The sequence below is a fragment of the Tursiops truncatus genome, chromosome 17 (assembly GCF_011762595.2).
Source record: "Tursiops truncatus isolate mTurTru1 chromosome 17, mTurTru1.mat.Y, whole genome shotgun sequence".
NCBI classification, from domain to species: Eukaryota; Metazoa; Chordata; class Mammalia; order Artiodactyla; family Delphinidae; genus Tursiops; species Tursiops truncatus.
The window spans coordinates 55,093,502-55,111,466 of record NC_047050.1 but is presented as its reverse complement, the minus strand read 5'-3'; the positions used below and the strand labels follow the sequence as shown (position 1 = coordinate 55,111,466).

Here is a 17,965-nt window from a genome sequence, read left to right as displayed (position 1 = left end):
CCTTTTCTCTGTGCAAGTACATCCTTGGTGTCGCTCCCTTTTCTTATAAGGACACCAGTCATAATGGATTAGGGTCCACCTCTATGACCTTATTCAACCTTAATTACTCCTTTAAATGACTTAACTTCAAATGCAGTCATATTGGGGGTTAGGATTTTAACATGAATTTTTGGAGGACACAATTCAGTCCATAACACTGTTCCCATATGTTCTAACACAATTTGCCCTAAGTCTCTCATTTCTTGCAACTAGAGACACTAACTGCCTTTTTGTCCCATACTATAATATCTTTTAACTGATAACTTGCCTGGGGAAGGTTTGTTTATAGTCCAGTATTACAAAAACAGTGTTTCCTACTTGGACAAATCTAGGGCAGACATGTTTAGAGCCATTATAAAAGATTTGGGTTTCTTAAGCTTTGGTCCCTCCCCTGTTATGTAACACACTTCAGTCCCTGGTACCTTGTCCTTGTTACATCACCCTATGAGAATGGAGGTTCTGGAAACTAGCACAAGAAAATGCTAACAATTCAGGCACTATAATTGTTGTAAGTAATAATTTGCCCTTTGTCTCAGACTCAGGAGTCTCAAAACTTCTGCCAGCATTCATGAAACTGTGGCAGGCTAACTTGTTAGCTTGTAATAGGGTAAAACCCTAGACTCTTCACAGTTTTTGACACCATCTTCTTTTCCTTTCACTTCTTAGAATATTTGATTTCCATTCCATGAGAGAGTGAGGAAAGAAAATTTCTTTCAATTCTCTGACAAATTCTTTATACTTCTACTTGAAATACAAAGCCTTCTAAGCAAAGATTTGTCTGGATTTCCCAGGCAGATTTAGGCATCCTTTAGTCTAAAAGATACTGACACTTTGTTAATCTCTTCACATAGATAACTCCTTTTTGGTCTTCAAATCTCAGTTCAAGAGCCACCTTCTCAAGAAGTACTCCCTAAACATATCATTGGAACTTGGCATCCCTCATTACTTACCCATTGTCACATATAGTACCTTCAAACCATTCAGTACAATCAGTATTGAGCCAGTTTATTCATCTTTACTTGTTTATTATTTGTGTCTCCCACTAGATGCAGCCCAGAGATCTGATTAGTCTTATCCACAGTATCATCAACAGCAGTAATTCTCAACAGGATATGATTTTATCGCCCAGGAGACATGTGGCAATGTCTGGAGGCAATTTTGGTTATCAAAACTGGGAAGGGGGGCTTCCCTGGTGGCACAGTGGTTGAGAATCTGCCTGCTAATGCAGGGGACACGGGTTCGAGCCCTGGTCTGGGAGGATCCCACATGCCACGGAGCAACTGGGCCCGTGAGCCACAACTGCTGAGCCTGTGCGTCTGGAGCCTGTGCTCCGCAACAGGAGGCTGCGATGGTGAGAGGCCTGCGTACCGCGATGAAGAGTGGCCCCCGCTTGCCACAACGAGAGAAAGCCCTCGCACAGAAACAAAGACCCAACACAGCAAAAATAAATAAATAAATTACTAAAACTCCTACCCCCAACATCTTCTTTAAAAAAAAACAAAACAAACTGGGAAGGGCGTACTACTAGTACCTAGTTGACAGAGGCCAGGGATGCTACTTAAACACCCTAAAATGCACAAAACATGCCTCCAAAATAAATAACTACTCACTGTACAATGTCAGTAGTGTCAAGGTAAAGAATCCCCGATCTACTACAGCCAACAGAGAGTATGAAAATCAAAGCTGACTGAAGATATACTGATTAATTTGAAAGAATATCCTTGTTATACTACTGAGTAAATTATAATTTGATTTCATTATTCTGGCTTTCACCGTTAGCTGCTTGAGGAACAGCAATGTCCCCTAAACCTAAATACTCTTAAACTCAACACAGAATATGATATATTAAATTTTACTGAATAGAAGAAATCTAAAAATAATTTATTAGGAAGTAAAAAATGTACTAGAGTTATATTCCACACATTCTCAAAACTGTGTTGCTGCTGCATGAATCTCCAGACAAGATTGTTTCCCATATTTTGACTTGCAGCTTAAAAAAGCTACTCAGAATTACATAAAAAGTAGTAAGAAATTAATAAGAAAATTAAGAGACACAATTATATACTATTTAATATAACCTATAGTTATTACTATAATATTTATGCAATATTTGTACATACAACTAACATAATGGTGACATATTTCAAACACTGTTTTTGAAAATAAATTACTCATATTAAAAATATAACAATATTAGTGCATTAGGTATCAATTTGAATCAGTGTTGGAATCATATACTATATGACCTGGAAACTTTGAAGTACATCTCAGCAAGTCAAAGCTTTGAATGAATTTGTCTATCAGAAACCAAACATAGACATTATTTGCAGATCTGAGTCATACTATTTTTTTCGTCAGAGTTCATATAATGTTGCTTCACATAGTGAGAGTATCCAAAAAATAGGAAAGAAGAACAGAAAATATACTTACAGTAATAATTGCCAACATCTTTCAAATTTGATAGAAAGCATTAATGTATACATCCAAGAACACTAACAAACTCCAAGAAGGATAAACACAAAGATATCCTCATTTAGACATATTATAGTAAAACTATGAACGTCAAAGGCAAACAAAATCTTGAATGACTACACTACTCTTCTCTTCCCTATTCCTAGTGATTGTGTGAAAAACTAAGCTCACGTTTACCATATTTGCCAAGTGTTCTTAGTGGAGAAAGTGGGTCATAGTGCTCTCATTGTATCTGAAGGTCCCTACCTTCACCCATTTTCTTGCCTGATATTTTCTTACATTTCTAACCATTAATAAATATATATTTTGAAAGACTATGTGTTTAATCAAGGAGTTTTAATTTTTTTGTCATTATTTTTCTCTCTGGAGATAACTGTTCACCTTTCTATTCTCTAGTGTTTTATAGGACTTTCTCTTTTCTCCATTTACAGATTTCCTTTCTAGACACATCCTTACCTCTCTTTTATCTGTGCTCCCACATAACACTTACAGTTCAACAGAGAGTTTCATTTTCCCTTTGTCCTCAGGAGCTATGTGGACTAAACCTGACTCTGGCTTACCTAGGCTTTGGAAACTTCCTTCTTATATAACATCTCTCAGGTAGTCCACATACAGTCTGCATAGGCAAAGGATATATTTCATAAATTTGTCAAATATAATTTTTCACTATAATAGATAAATCTGGAATATGCCTATATTTATTCTACCATTTTTTGATATTATTCATCAGTTTGAAAAACTTAGGTTTATATTTTCTCATGCATTTTACTGTTTCTTACACCCATATATATATGACACCTGCAGTACAGTTTCTAAACTCAATTAGAATATTCTTACTCAATATATTTAATTCCATATACTTCAGAAGAGACCTTTATAGTGGAGAGTGAAAAACATGTGTGTCTGGCACATATTCTTGCAACATATTTGATTCCTGTTCATATTGAGTAAATTATTTGACTAGAATTTAATCCTAAATATGTCTTGGGATTTTCATTAAAGGCAAATCAATAAAGGGAAAAGAAGGTATATGAGAAATAAGGTAAAACGCAAAGCTTGCTCTTTTCTGGAAATCTTGAAAGAATATTTTTATATAATATGGACTCAATATCTGCCTCTTTTCTTACAATGCAGTGTTCAACAAAGTCCACTGCATTATTAATTTAAGTGTCATTACAATAAATAATAAGAGTACTGTCTATCTTTTTCTAGTCAATGAATGCACCTTATATTGGGGGAATATTTTTCTAACTATTCTCTCAGTTACAGAATGATTTAATAAGTGTTAGCCAGCTTATCTTAAAATATTTTCTATTTCTCTATTGGTATGTGACACTTTTTTATGTGTGCCAATATTGAAATTTAAATACAAATAAAAGCATTTTTTTTGTTTCTCATCTGACAGGAGATGAAAACACATTTTTAAATGTTTTTATACCCTTAAAATATTATTTTTAGGGCTTCCCTGGTGGCACAGTGGTTGGGAGTCCGCCTGCCGATGCAGGGGACACGGGTTCGTGCCCCGGTCTAGGAAGATCCCACATGCCGCGGAGCAATCTACAGATTCAATGCAATCCCTATCAAATTAACAATGGCATTTTTCACAGAACTAGAACAAAAAAATCTTAAAATTTGTATGGAGACACAAAAGACGCTGAATAGCCAAAGCAGTCTTGAGGGAAAAAAACGGAGCTGGAGGAATCAGACTCCCTGACTTCAGACTATGCTACAAACCTACAGTAATAAAGAAAATATGGTACTGGAAGAAAAACAGAAACACAGATCGATGGAACAAGATAGAAAGCCCAGAGATAAATCCACGCACCTATGGTCAACTAATCTATGACAAAGGCAGCAAGGATATACAATGGAGAAAAAACAGTCTCTTCAATGAGTGGTGCTGGGAAAACTGGACAGCTACATGTAAAAGAATGAAATTAAAACACTCCCTAACACCATACACAAAAATAAACTCAAAATGGATTAGAGACCTAAATCTAAGACCGGACACTATAAAACTCTTAGAGGAAAACATAGGAAGAACACTCTTTGACATAAATCACAGCAAGATCTTTTTTGATCCACCTCCTAGAGTAATGGAAATAAGAACAAAAATAAACAAATGGGACCTAATGAAAGTTCAAAGCTTTTGCACAGCAAAGGAAACCATAAACAACATGAAAAGACAACCCTCAAAATGGGAGAAAATATTTGCAAACGAATCAATGGACAAAGGATTAATCTCCAAAATATATAAACAGCTCATGCAGCTCAATATGAAGAAAACAACCAACCAATCAGAAAATGGCAGAACACCTAAATAGACATTTCTCCAAAGAAGACATACAGATGGCCAAGAAGCCCATGAAAAGCTGCTCAACAACACTATTAGAGAAATGCAAACCAAAACTACAATGAGGGGCTTCCCTGGTGGCACAGTGGTTGAAAGTCCGCCTGCCGATGCAGGGGACACGGGTTCGTGCCCTGGTCTGGGAGGATCCCACAGGCTGCGGAGTGGCTGCGCCCGTGAGCCATGGCCACTGAGCCTGCGCATCCGGAGCCTGTGCTCCGCAACAGGAGAGGCCACAGCAGTGAGAGGCCCACGTACCACACACATACAAATAAACCTACAATGAGGTATCCCCTCACACCAGTTAGAATGGGCATCATCAGAAAATCTACAAACAACAAATGCTGGAGAGGGTGTGGAGAAAAGGGAACTCTCTTGCACTGTTGGTGGAAATATAAATTGATACAGCCACTATGGAGAACAGTATGGAGGTTCCTTAAAAAACTAAAAATTGAATTACCATATGATCCAGCAATCCCACTACTGCGCATATACCCAGAGGAAACGATAATTCAAAAAGACACATGCACCCCAATGTTCATTGCAGCACTATTTACAGTAGCCAGGTCATGGAAGCAACCTAAATGCCCATCAACAGACAAATGGATAAAGAAGATGTGGTACATATATACAATGGAATATTACTCAGCCATAAAAAGGAACGATATTAGGTCATTTGTTGAGACATGGATGGATCTAGAGACTGTCATACAGAGTGAAGTAAGTCAGAAAGAGAAAAACAAATATCGTATATTAATGCATATATGGAACCTAGAAAAATGGTACACATGAACCGGTTTGCAGGGCAGAAGTTGAGACACAGATGTAGAGAACAAATGTATAGACACCAAGGGGGGGAAAGTGGCAGGGGGGTGGAGATGGTGGTGTGCTGAATTGGGCGATTGGGACTGACACGTATACACTGATGTGTATAAAATGGAAAGCTAGTAAGAACCTGCTGTATAAAAAAATAAATAAAATTTTAAAATTTTTAAAAAAAAGAATAAAGCAGGGCGGTCCAAGGCATGGCGAGTGTGGGGGAAAGGTGATTGGAAAAAGGTGTGGTAACTGACATCCTGAGCAGGTGTAACTAGGCTACAGGCCTCTGCATGTACTGAGGGTAGAGGTTTTAGCCCTTTGATGTCAAAAGGTCACCAAGCAGACACTCTGGAATGCCCAGCTGAAGGGTGGGCGGTCCTATCTAGACTTACCCAGCTCAGCTCAAACTATATCAGCTGGAAAACAACTTGGGCAAACATCTTATTGTCTAGGCTAAGTGCAGCTTGGAGGTCAGGCAAATCTTAAAACACCTTGATTAGTGACGACAGGTGAAACGGATTTAAACCACGGTTTCAGTATCATCACTGTTAACAGACACTTTACAAACATGCCCTTTAAAATTAGGAAGAATGTCTAGTATCCATACTTTTATTCATCTTCGTACTAAAAATCCTAATCAGTGCCGGCAGAAAATGAAGAAAAGCCTAAGAACTACAAAGACACGAGAATGTCATTATTCACAGATGATATTATTATAAGATCCCAGACTCTACAGACAAATTATTGGAAGTAATAAAAGTGTTTAGCAAGTTGCTGGAGAGAAGAAGACCCAGGTCCCTGCTTCCGGGTCCATCCTCACAACATACTTTACGGGGAAGTCCTCCTAACTGCTGACTCACCGTGAGCCCCCCGATCCAGCAGAGTTCTTCCACCGAGGTGGAGGCCAACGTCACCCCCCTGAACAACCTGCACCTCGGGCCTCGTCCACTTACCTCTCTCTGAGCTTCTACTTCGAAGGCGTGGGGCGTGGGCCGCGTCTTCCGGGAGTTGGCTGTGGAGAAGCGCAAGGGCGCCCAGCTTCTCTCCTGAAGATGCGGAAGCAGTGGGGCGGCCGCGCCCCGCTCCAGGACGGGCAGGAGCCGTCCCCGGAGGAGTGGGGCGCCAGCGTGGGCGCCACGGAGGCCGCCACGGCCCTGGAGAGGAGCCTAGACCGGACGCTCTTGGACCTGCAGGCCCCGGCTTCTGCGAGCGCAGGCGCCCAGCTCTGCGAGTTCCTGGAGAGCCGCTTCCGGCAGGAGGAGCTCATCAAGAAGCTCCTCAAGCAGATGGGCGTGCACCTGACAGACCTGCGCAGTCTGGCCGGGCCCCCAGGCCGAACTGGGCGAGTATCTCTTCGAAAGGCTGTCCTGTCAGCGCGACTACGAGCCTCCAGAGCCCGGCGGCCTCTGGTCTGCCCAAGCCCCTTCCTCCAGCCAGGAGGCAACTTTTTTTTTTTTTTTTTTTTTGCGGTACGCGGGCCTCTCACTGCCGTGGCCTCTCCCGTTGCGGAGCACGGGCTCTGGACGCCCAGGCTCAGCGGCCATGGCTCACGGGCCCAGCCACTCCGTGGCATGTGGGATCTTCCCGGACCGGGGCACGAACCCGTGTCCCCTGCATCGGCAGGCGGACTCTCAACCACTGCACCACCAGGGAAGCCCAAGGAGGCAACTTTTTAATCACCCTGAAACCTTCACCCAAGCCGTGGCACCACATGGAAACAAAAAAGGTTCTTTTTGCAGAGGAAAAATAACCTAGGCTGTAAGAAGAAAACGTAAGTATCTGAATAGCATGAATAATTTGTAGTCTAATTCTCTAGATTGTCTAAAGAAATGGTTCCTAATTTACGTGTATCACCTGGGTACGCTGAGTACAGTGTATCTGATAGACAATGTTTTCTCTGGCAAGAAGAATAAACGCACCTATTCAGAAAATGTTGCGTAGAATTTTAAGGGTTTCAGGACTTCTCCGGAGTCATTCTGGGTACTGGATTCAACTCTGTTGTTCTAAAATGTATCTTTGGTTTTGTTGAGTAGAGCAAAGAGCTGAGTACCTTGACCATATCATATTGTGTTCCCCCATCAACCCCCAAACTCATGATAAAATTGCTTTTCCTGATTTTCAAGTTGATGTGATGCCATCTGCCTGTATTGAAGAAAGAGCCCTGTGAAATTCATCTTTGTGTCTCCCATTAGGTTGCTACTGAGAACACTGATTATTAATTACATCATACACTGACCTCTTTATGAAGCCTCTCAAGAGAAATTTCTTTCTGGTCTTAATATTAGAAATAACAGTGCTTCGCTTGGGTAACTGGTTTGTTTTTGCTTTATGAACACTGTAAATGATGTAACTAAGTTTCCTTTTCTGACTGCCTGCTAAAAACTTAGAGCCAAATTTGTGGTCCACCCAGAGTAAACGACTAGGAGTATATAAGCATTTTGCATACGCTTCATTCTTGGTTCTTCCATTACTAATTCCTTGGTGTGTTTTAGAGTCTTTTAAGCCACCTTAAACCCTTTCTGGAACAATGTTGTGTATAAACAGATAAATAAACTTTTAAAATGTGGATTTAAAAAGATAAATAAATAAATAAAATGGCTAAATTATTTGTTTTTGGAAAACTAACACCCCCAGTTTGGGAAAATTAACTCATTGGACAAATATGTGACCTTTCTGACAATAGTCTATATGGTAAGAATATATATAATGCTCTTAGTCAGGGACTCAGAGACTTTATCTCATTTTTTAAATGTAGGCAGCATTTGTAAAATATTGGTAACCATTTGCATGAATTTGACATGACCAGAGGCAGCTTTCTTGCTGTAAAAAAAAAAAATGTAGTTTGTTTCAATAATTAAACATTCAAGTAAAGTGGACTAGCACTTCTACTTTCCTTGAAAAGCTTTTCCTTTGCGTTCCCAACTAAGCTAACTGTTTGGTGCAAGAGGCCCTGCTTTCAGCCTATTTCAGCTTCTTGGCATGCCTTCCTCACTAAGCTTAATTATTTATAGCTTTTGATTTAAAGTGAGAGACATGGCTCTTCCTTTCCCTTGCACACTTAGAGGCCATTGTAGGGTTATTAATTGGCCTAATTTTATTATTGTTGCATCTCAAGGAATAGGGAAGACCAAGGAGAGGGAGGGATATGGTTGGAAAGTCAGTAGAACAGTCAGAACACACACAACATCTCTCTAGTAAGTTCAGTCTTACAGGTGCAGTTTGTGGTGCCCCCAAAAAATTACAATAGTAACACTGAAGACCACTGATCACAGATCACCATAATAGACATAATAATAATAATGAAAAAGTTTAAAATATTATGATAATTACCAAAACGTGACACAGAGACATAAAGTGAGCAAATGCTGTTGGAAAATGTCACTGATAGACTTGCTCGATGTAGGGTTGCCACAGTCCTTCAATTTATAAAAAATTGCAATATCTGCGAAGTGCAGTAAAACAAAGCACAATAAAACGAGGTATGCCTGTACAGAATCGTTCTATGTGAACGAAAAACGATCAGAGAAAGAAAATAATATGTTTTATATGGCATTAAAAATGTACTGGAAAAGCTTTTATTTAACAAACTATAACCTGATCTGATACAGGTATGTGAACCACCCTGTAGGAAAAGCAATTATTTGCACTAACATTTTAGTAGTACTACTTCACATTCCCAGAAAACATTTTATACCTTGTCAAGAATGGATTCAAAAAAAAAAGAATGGATTCATTGTCCTTTTACCTCATTAAATAACATTTTTATTACAAATAAAATAAGAATAAGTAACATTTAGTGTGCATTCACTATAACTCATGGATTAAAGTGATTTACGTAAAATCACACATTTAATAATTGCAAAGCAATCCTCTGAGAGAGGTACAAAGTTATTGTGTCCATTTTACAAGTAAGGTAACTGAGTCACAGTGAGATTAAGCAATTTGCCGGTGATAGAACTGAGATTCAAACCCAGGCAGTATGGCTCTAAACTATGCCATTAACCCAATGCTGCATGATTTTCCAAAATAACAATACCAACATCACCTTGCAGTGTTTAGAAATAAAAAGCCCATCAAAAAGTGGACTTCTAAGTCAGAAAGAGAAAAACAAATATTGTATATTAACGCATACATGTGGAACCTAGAAAAATGGTACAGATGAACCGGTTTGCAGGGCAGAAATAGAGACACAGATGTAGAGAACAAACGTATAGACACCAACGGGGGAAAGTGGCAGGAAGGTGGTGGTTGTGGGATGAATTGGGAGATTGGGATTGACATATATACACTAATATGTATAAAATAGATAACTAATAAGAACCTGCTGTATAAAAAAATAAATAAAATTCAAAAAAAGAAAAGAAAAGAAAACAAATGGAATTCTACTCCAGAAGCCTAACTGAAGAAAAGTTAATGAAGATAGTTACAGAGGTATGGGTAGGGTTAAAGGAACCATAAAAGGGATGTTGAGACAATTGGAAACTAACCAGAAGCAGGAAGCCAACACCACTACTGTGTGGAGTAGCAAAAATAGGGAACTGGGGTAAGGAAGCTGGAGTCAGAGTTGGCGCCTTTATCCTAGAGGGACTCAGCACCTTGCAATACTGTGGCAACAAGACAGGCAGGGAATAGGGATAGAAATACACTGACCTCTCTCTTCTGCTCGTCAGTCTCCTGCCAGTGCATCTCACCCTCTGAACACAACTGAAAACCAGAGGTAGAGAGGGCCTGGTTGACTTAGCCCACAGGTTCAGTCCATAACAAGGCTGAGAAGTGCAGAGAAAGGATCTGGAGGAGGAGCCATGGTGATGGCAAATGGAGAATCAGAAACTTGTATGATTTGCATTTCTCTAATAATTAGTGATGTTGAACATCTTTTTATGTGCCTCTTGGCCATCTGTATATCTTCTTTGGAGAAATGTCTATCTAGGTCTTCTCCCCACTTTTTGATTGGGTTGTTTATTTTGATGATTTTAAGCCACATGAGCTGTTTGTAAATTTTGGAGACTAATCCCTTGTCGGTCACGATCATTGGCAAATATTTTCTCCCATTCTGTGGGTTGTCTTTTCATTTTGTTTATGGTTTCCTTTGCTGTGCAAAAGCTTTTGAGTTTAATTAGGTCCCATTTGTTTATTTTTGTTTTTATTTCCATTACTCTGGGAGATGGATCAAAAAAAGATATTGCTGTGATTTATGTCAGAGTGTGTTCTGCCTATCTTTTCTTCTAAGACTTTTATAGTGTCTGGTCGCACATTTAGATCTTTAATCCATTTTGAGTTTATTTTTGTGTATGGTTTTAAAGAATATTCTAATTTCATTTTTTTACATGTAGCTGTCCAGTTTTCCCAGCACCACTTATTGAAGAGACTGTCTTTTCTCCATTTTATAGTCTCACCTCCTTCATCATAGATTAATTGACCATAGGTGCATGGATTTATTTCTGGGCTCTCTATCCTGTTCCATTGATCTATATTTCTGTTTTTGTCCCAGTACCGTACTGTTTTGATGACTGTAGCTTTGTAGTATGGTCTGAAGTCAGGGAGCCTGATTCCTCCAGTTCCATTTTTCTTTCTCAGGATTGCTTTGGCTATTCAGGGTCTTTTGTGTTGCCATACAAACTACAATGAGATATCACCTTACACCAGTCAGAATGGCTATCATCAAAAAATCCACAAACAGTAAATGCTGGAGAGGGTATGGAGAGAATGGAACCCTCCTACACTGTTGGTGGGAATGTAAATTGGTACAGCCACTACGGAAAACAATATGGAGGTTCCTTAAGAAACTAAAAATAGAGCTATCATATGATCCTGCAATCCTACTCCTGGGTATATACACAGAGATAAACATGGTCCGAAAGGATACTGCACCCCATTGTTCATTGCAGCACTGTTTACAATAGCCAAGACATGGAAGCAACCTAAATTTCCATTGACAGAATAATGGATAAAGAAGGTGTGGTACATATATACAATGGAATGTTACTCAGACATTAAAAGAATGAAATAATGCCACTTGCAGCAACATGGATGGACCTAGAGATTGTCATACTGAGTGAAGTAAGTCAGTCAGAGAAAGAGAAATATCATATTATATCTAATATATGCATATATTAGATGTGGGATCTAAAAAAATGATACAGGTGAACTTATTTACAAAACAGAAACAGATTCACAGACTTAGACAATGAACTTATGGTTATCGGGGGGAAGGGTTGTGGGGGAGGAATATTTAGGGAGTTTGGGATCGACATGTACACTCTGCTATATTTAAAATGGGTAACCAACAAGGACCTACTGCATAGCACAGGGAACTCTGCTCAACATTCTGTAACAGCCAAATTGGGAAAAGAATTCGAAAAAGTGTAGATACCTGTATGTGTATAACTGAATCACTTCGTTGTACAACTGAAACTAACACAACATTGTTCATCAACTATACTCCAATATAAAATAAAAAGTTAAAAAAATACACAAAATAAAATCAGTGTATGTTTGCTTCCAGTATTAATAGTGGAGCTCATAAATTAATCATTATCCACAACTATTTATTTATTAGATCTTATTATATTTTAGATGGTTTCGGTAGTTATTTTCTGATTTTTTCTTCTTTTCTTTTTTTTTTTGGCTGTGCCACATGGCATGTGAGATCTTAGTTCCCAAACCAGGGATTGAACCCATGCCCCCTGCAGTGGAAGCACAGAGTCTTAACCAACTGGACTGCCAGGGAAGTCCCTGTAGTTCTTTTCTTATTCTGATTTCTCATAGTGGAACACTATCATGGTAATCATTGTAAAATTAATATATCTCTATTATCATAAATGGCATGCAAGTCATGAAAAATTAAAACTAACTCATTAAAGCATGTATGTGAACATAAATAGTCATAGTATCTTAAAAGTAATCAATCATAGAACAATAATCTGAATATTATTTTTCAAGGATCAAAAACTGTGTTAATTCAGAAAGCATACATTGTTGGTTACATTTAGTTTACTATTCATATTATCAAAAATTGATTTTAGCCTTAACGTTTCTCTAATAAATTGCCTATTTATGTTAAAACCAAAATGAAAACCCCAAAACTCTTATATGTTTGAGTAATATGGCCACTAGATTTAACTGTGGCAAGAATATAATGTGTTGTTCTTTGGGTCATGCTGTGGAGATGAGGATAGGTTTAATAGTCAGGAACCATAACAGCTTTTTGAACAGCATCATAACTGAAAATGCCTGGAGCATACAATGCTTCTGAAGGAATGATCCACTAATCACTAATTTATTAATATCCAGGAAATGAGCTCTAGAAAATGAGATAGATCATTGCTATTTTTAAAATATTTTTAAAACACAGTAGCGTTTCCTAAGGACTTCATTTCAGCACTAAAAACATTACCAGGAACTGCACATTGTGAAATATACAAAAATGAGGAAAAAAAGAATACAAAGTGTTTTTTCTTCTAATACTGATATGGTTTCTGTGAAACCATTAGGCAAAACACGATGTATATATAGCAGGGAGAACAGCTAACGTTTTGTTAATAATCACTGTAATATTATTTGATGTTTTGCCTATTTTTCCTAGATGTTTTGATAATTATATGCATTACCTCAAGTATTCTCACAAAGACTCTATGAATTACTACTATCATTATCCATAGTTTTCAGATAATGGAGACTGAAATTCAGAGCAGTTAATTGACTTACCCAAGATCTCACATGTCATAAAAATTATAGCAGAGGATAATATCAAATAGTATACTTATCCTAACATTTGCTTTTAGCATAGTCTAGAATATAAACTCCCTAAAGGGCATGGATTTTAGTTTGTAGCTAGATCCCTAGTGTTTGGGACATAATAGACGTTGAAATGTTAATTGAAGAAATGAATTTGAACCCAAGTCTACCTAACTCTGGGTATCACACTCTCATCATTCATAGTAGATTGCATAGTAATAAAAATGGATTTAAAAAGAGGTAGTTGAAATGTTTAACATATTATAAATGTTTGCTTTGACAACTAACAAATTATTTAGCTTTATAAACATTATATGAGAGAATAGCCTTAAGAAAAGATGATCTGGGCTAAGAACCAAGATGGCAGAGTAGAAGGACATGCTCTCACTCCTTCTGGTGAGAACACAACAATCACTAGCTGCTGGACAGTCATCGACAGGAAGACACTGGAACTCGCCGAAAATGGTACCCCACATCCAAAGACAAAGGAGAAGCCACAATGAAATGGTAGCAGGGGCACAATCACAGTAAAATCAAATCCTATAACTGCTGGGTGGGTGACTCACAGACTGGAGAACACTTATACCAAAGAAGTCCACCCACTGGAGTGAAGGATCTGAGCCCCATGTCAGGCTTCCGAACCTGGGGATCTGGCAACGGGAGGAGGAATTCCTAGAAAATCAGACTTTGAAGGCTAGTGGGATTTGATTGCAGGACTTTGACAGGACTGGGGGAAACAGAAACTCCACTCTTGGAGGGCACACACAAAGTAGTGTGTGCATTGGGACTTAGAGGAAGGAGCAGTGACCCCAGGGGAGACTGAACGAGATCTACCTGCTAGTGTTACAGGATCTCCTACAGAGGCAGGGGGTGGCTGTGGCTCACCTTGAGGACAAGGAAACTTGCAGCAGAGGTTTTGGGAAGAGCTCCTTGGTGTGAGCCCTCCCAGAGTCTGCCATTAGCCCCACCAAAGAGCCCAGGGGCGCTCCAGTGTTGGTTTGCCTCAGGCCAAACAACCAACAGGGAGGGAACCCAGCCCCACCCATCAGCAGTCAAGGGGAATAAAGATTTACTTAGCTCTGCCCACCAAAGCAACAGCCAGCTCTACCCACCAGCAGTCCCTCCCATCGGGAAACTTGCACAAGCCTCTTAGATAGCGTCATCCACCAGAAGGCAGAAAGCAGAAGCAAGAAGAACTACAATCCTGCAACCTGTGGGATAAAAATCACATTCACAGAAAGATAGACAAAATGAAATGGCAGAGGGCTATGTACCAGATGAAGGAACAAGATAAAACCCCAGAAAAACAACTAACTGAAGTGGAGATAGGCAACCTTCCAGAAAAAGAATTCAGAATAATGATAGTGAAGATGATCCATGACCTTGGAAAAAGAATGGAGGCAAAGATTGAGAAGATGCAAGAAATTTTTAACAAAGATCTCGAAGAACTAAAGAACAAATAAACAGAGATAAACAATACAATGACTACAATGAAAACTACACTAGAAGGAATCAATAGCAGAATAACTGAGGCAGAAGAATGGATAAATGACCTGGAAGACAGAATGATGGAATTCACTGCTGCAGAACAGAATAAAGACAAAAGAATGAAAAGAAATGAAGACAGCCTAAGAGACCTCTGGGACAACATTAAACGCAACAACATTCGCATTATAGGGGTCCCAGAAGGAGAAGAGAGAGAAAGGACCCGAGAAAATATTTGAAGAGATTATACCCGAAAAATTCCCTAACATGGGAAAGGAAATAGGCACCCAAGTCCAGGAAGCACAGAGTCCCATACAGGATAAACCCAAAGAGAAACATGCCGAGACACATAGTAATCAAATTGGCAAAAATTAAAGACAAAGAAAAATTATTGAAAGCAGTAAGGGAAAAAGGACAAATAACATATAAAGGAACTCCCATAAGGTTAACAGCTGATTTTGCAGCAGAAACTCTATAAGCCAGAAGGGAGTGGCATGATATACTTAAAGTGATGAAAGGGAAGAACCTACAAGCAAGATTACTCTACCCGGCAAGGATCTTATTCAGATTCGATGGAGAAATCAAAAGCTTTACAGAGAAGCAAAAGATAAGAGAATTCAGCACCAGCAAAGCAACTCTACAACAAACACTAAAGGAACTTCCCTAAGTGGGAAACACAAGAGAAGAAAAGGACCTAAAAAAACGAACCCAAAGCAATTAAGAAAATGGTCATAGGAACATACATATTGATAATTACCTTAAACGTGAATGGATTAAATCCTCCAAACAAAAGACACAGGCTTGATGAATGGATACAAAAACAAGACCCATATTATGCTGTCTACAAGAGACCCACTTCAGACCTAGGGACACAGACTGAAAGTGAGGGGATGGAAAAAGATATTCCATGCAAATGGAAATCAAAAGAAAGCTGGAGTAGCAATACTCATATCAGATCAAATAGACCTTAAAATAAAGAATGTTACAAGAGAGAAGGAGGACATTACATAATGATGAAGGGATCAACCAAAGAAGAAGATATAACAATTATAAATATATATGCACCCAACATAGGAGCACCTCATTACATAAGGCAACTGCTAACAGCTATAAAAGAGAAAATTGACAGTAACACAATAATAGTGGGGGACATTAACACCTCACTTACACCAATGGACTGATCATCCAAAATGAAAATAAATAAGGAAACAGAAGCTTTAAATGACACAATAGACCAGGTAGATTTAACTGATATTTATATGACATTCCATCAAAAAACAGCAGATTACACTTTCTTCTCAAGTGCCCATGGAACATTCTTCAGAATAGATCACATCTTGGGTCACAAGTCAAGCATCAGTAAATTTAAGAAAACTGAAATCATATCAAGCATCTTTTCTGACCCAATGCTATGAGATTAGAAATGAATAACAGGGAAAAAAACGTAAAAAAAAACACAAACGCATGGAGGCTAAACAATACATTACTAAATAACCGAGAGATCACTGAATAAATCAAAGAGGAAATCAAAAAATACCTAGAAAAAAATGACAATGTAAACACAACAATCCAAAACCTATGGGATGCAGCAAAAGCAGTTCTAAGAGGGAAGTTTAGAGCTATACAAGCCTACCTCAAGAAACAAGAAAAATCTCAAATAAACAATCTAACCTTACACCTAAAGGAACTAGAGAAAGAAGAACAAAAAAAACCCAAAGTTAGCAGAAGGAAGGAAATCATAAAGATCAGAGCAGAAATAAATGAAATAGAAACAAAGAAAACAATAGTAAAGACCAATAAAACTAAAAGTTGGTTCTTTGAGAAGATAAGCAACATTGATAAACCATTAACCAGACTCATCAAGAAAAAGAGGGAGAGGACTCAAATCAATAAAATTAGAAATGAAAAACAAGTTACAAGAGAAACCACAGAAATACAAAGCATCCTAAGAGACTACTACACGTAACTCTATGCCAATAAAATGGACAACCTGCAAGAAATGGACAAATTCTTAGAAAGGTATAACCTTCCAAGACTGAACCAGGAAGAAACAGAAAATATGAACAGACCAATCACAAGCACTGAAATTGAGACTGTGATTAAAAATGTTCCAACAAACAAAAGCCCAGGACGAGATGGCTTCACAGGCGATTTCTATCAAACATTTAGAGAAGAGCTAACACCTATCCTTCTCAAACTCTTCCAAAATATAGAAGAGGGAGGAACATTCCCAAACTCATTCTACGAGGCCACCATCACCCTGACACCAAAACCAGACAAAGATACTACAAAAAAAGACAATTACAGGCCAATATGACTGATGAATATAGATGCAAAAATCCTCAACCAAATACTAGCAAACAGAATCCAACAGCACATGAAAAGTATCATACACCATGATCAAGTGGGATTTATTCCAGGGATGCAAGGATTCTTCAATATACACAAATAAATCAATGTGATACACCAGATTAACAAACTGAAGAAGAAAAACCATATGATCATCTCAATAGGTGCAGAAAAAGCTTTTGACAAAATTCAACACCGATTTATGATAAAAACTCTCCAGAAACTGGGCATAGAGGGAACCTATCTCAACATAATAAAGGCCATATATAAGAAACCCACTGCAAACATCATTCTCAATGGTGAAAAACTTATAGCATTTCCTCTAAGATCAGGAACAAGACAAGGATGTCCATTCTCACCACTATTATTCAACATAGTTTTGGAAGTCCTGGCCACAGCAATCAGAGAAGAAAAATAAGAGGAATACAAATTGGAAAAGAAGCAGTAAAACTGTCACGGTTTGCACATGACATGATACTATACACAGAGAATCCTAAAGATACCACCAGAGAACTACTAGAGCTAAACAATGAACTTGGTAAAGTTGCAGGATACAAAATTAATGCACAGAAATCTCTTGCATTCCTATACACTAATGATGAAAAATCTGAAAGAGAAATTAAGGAAACACTTCCATTTACCACTGCAACATTAAGAATAAAATATCTAGGAATAAACCTACCAAGGGAGACAAAAGACCTGTATGCAGAAAAC

General features: G+C 38.4%; 1 pseudogene; it reads left to right on the top strand.

Moving 5' to 3' along the window:
- Positions 1 to 5,886: 5,886 nt before the first annotated feature.
- LOC141276836 (ferritin light chain pseudogene) lies at positions 5,887 to 7,899 on the top strand (annotated as a pseudogene).
- The last annotated feature ends 10,066 nt before the right edge of the window (positions 7,900 to 17,965 follow it).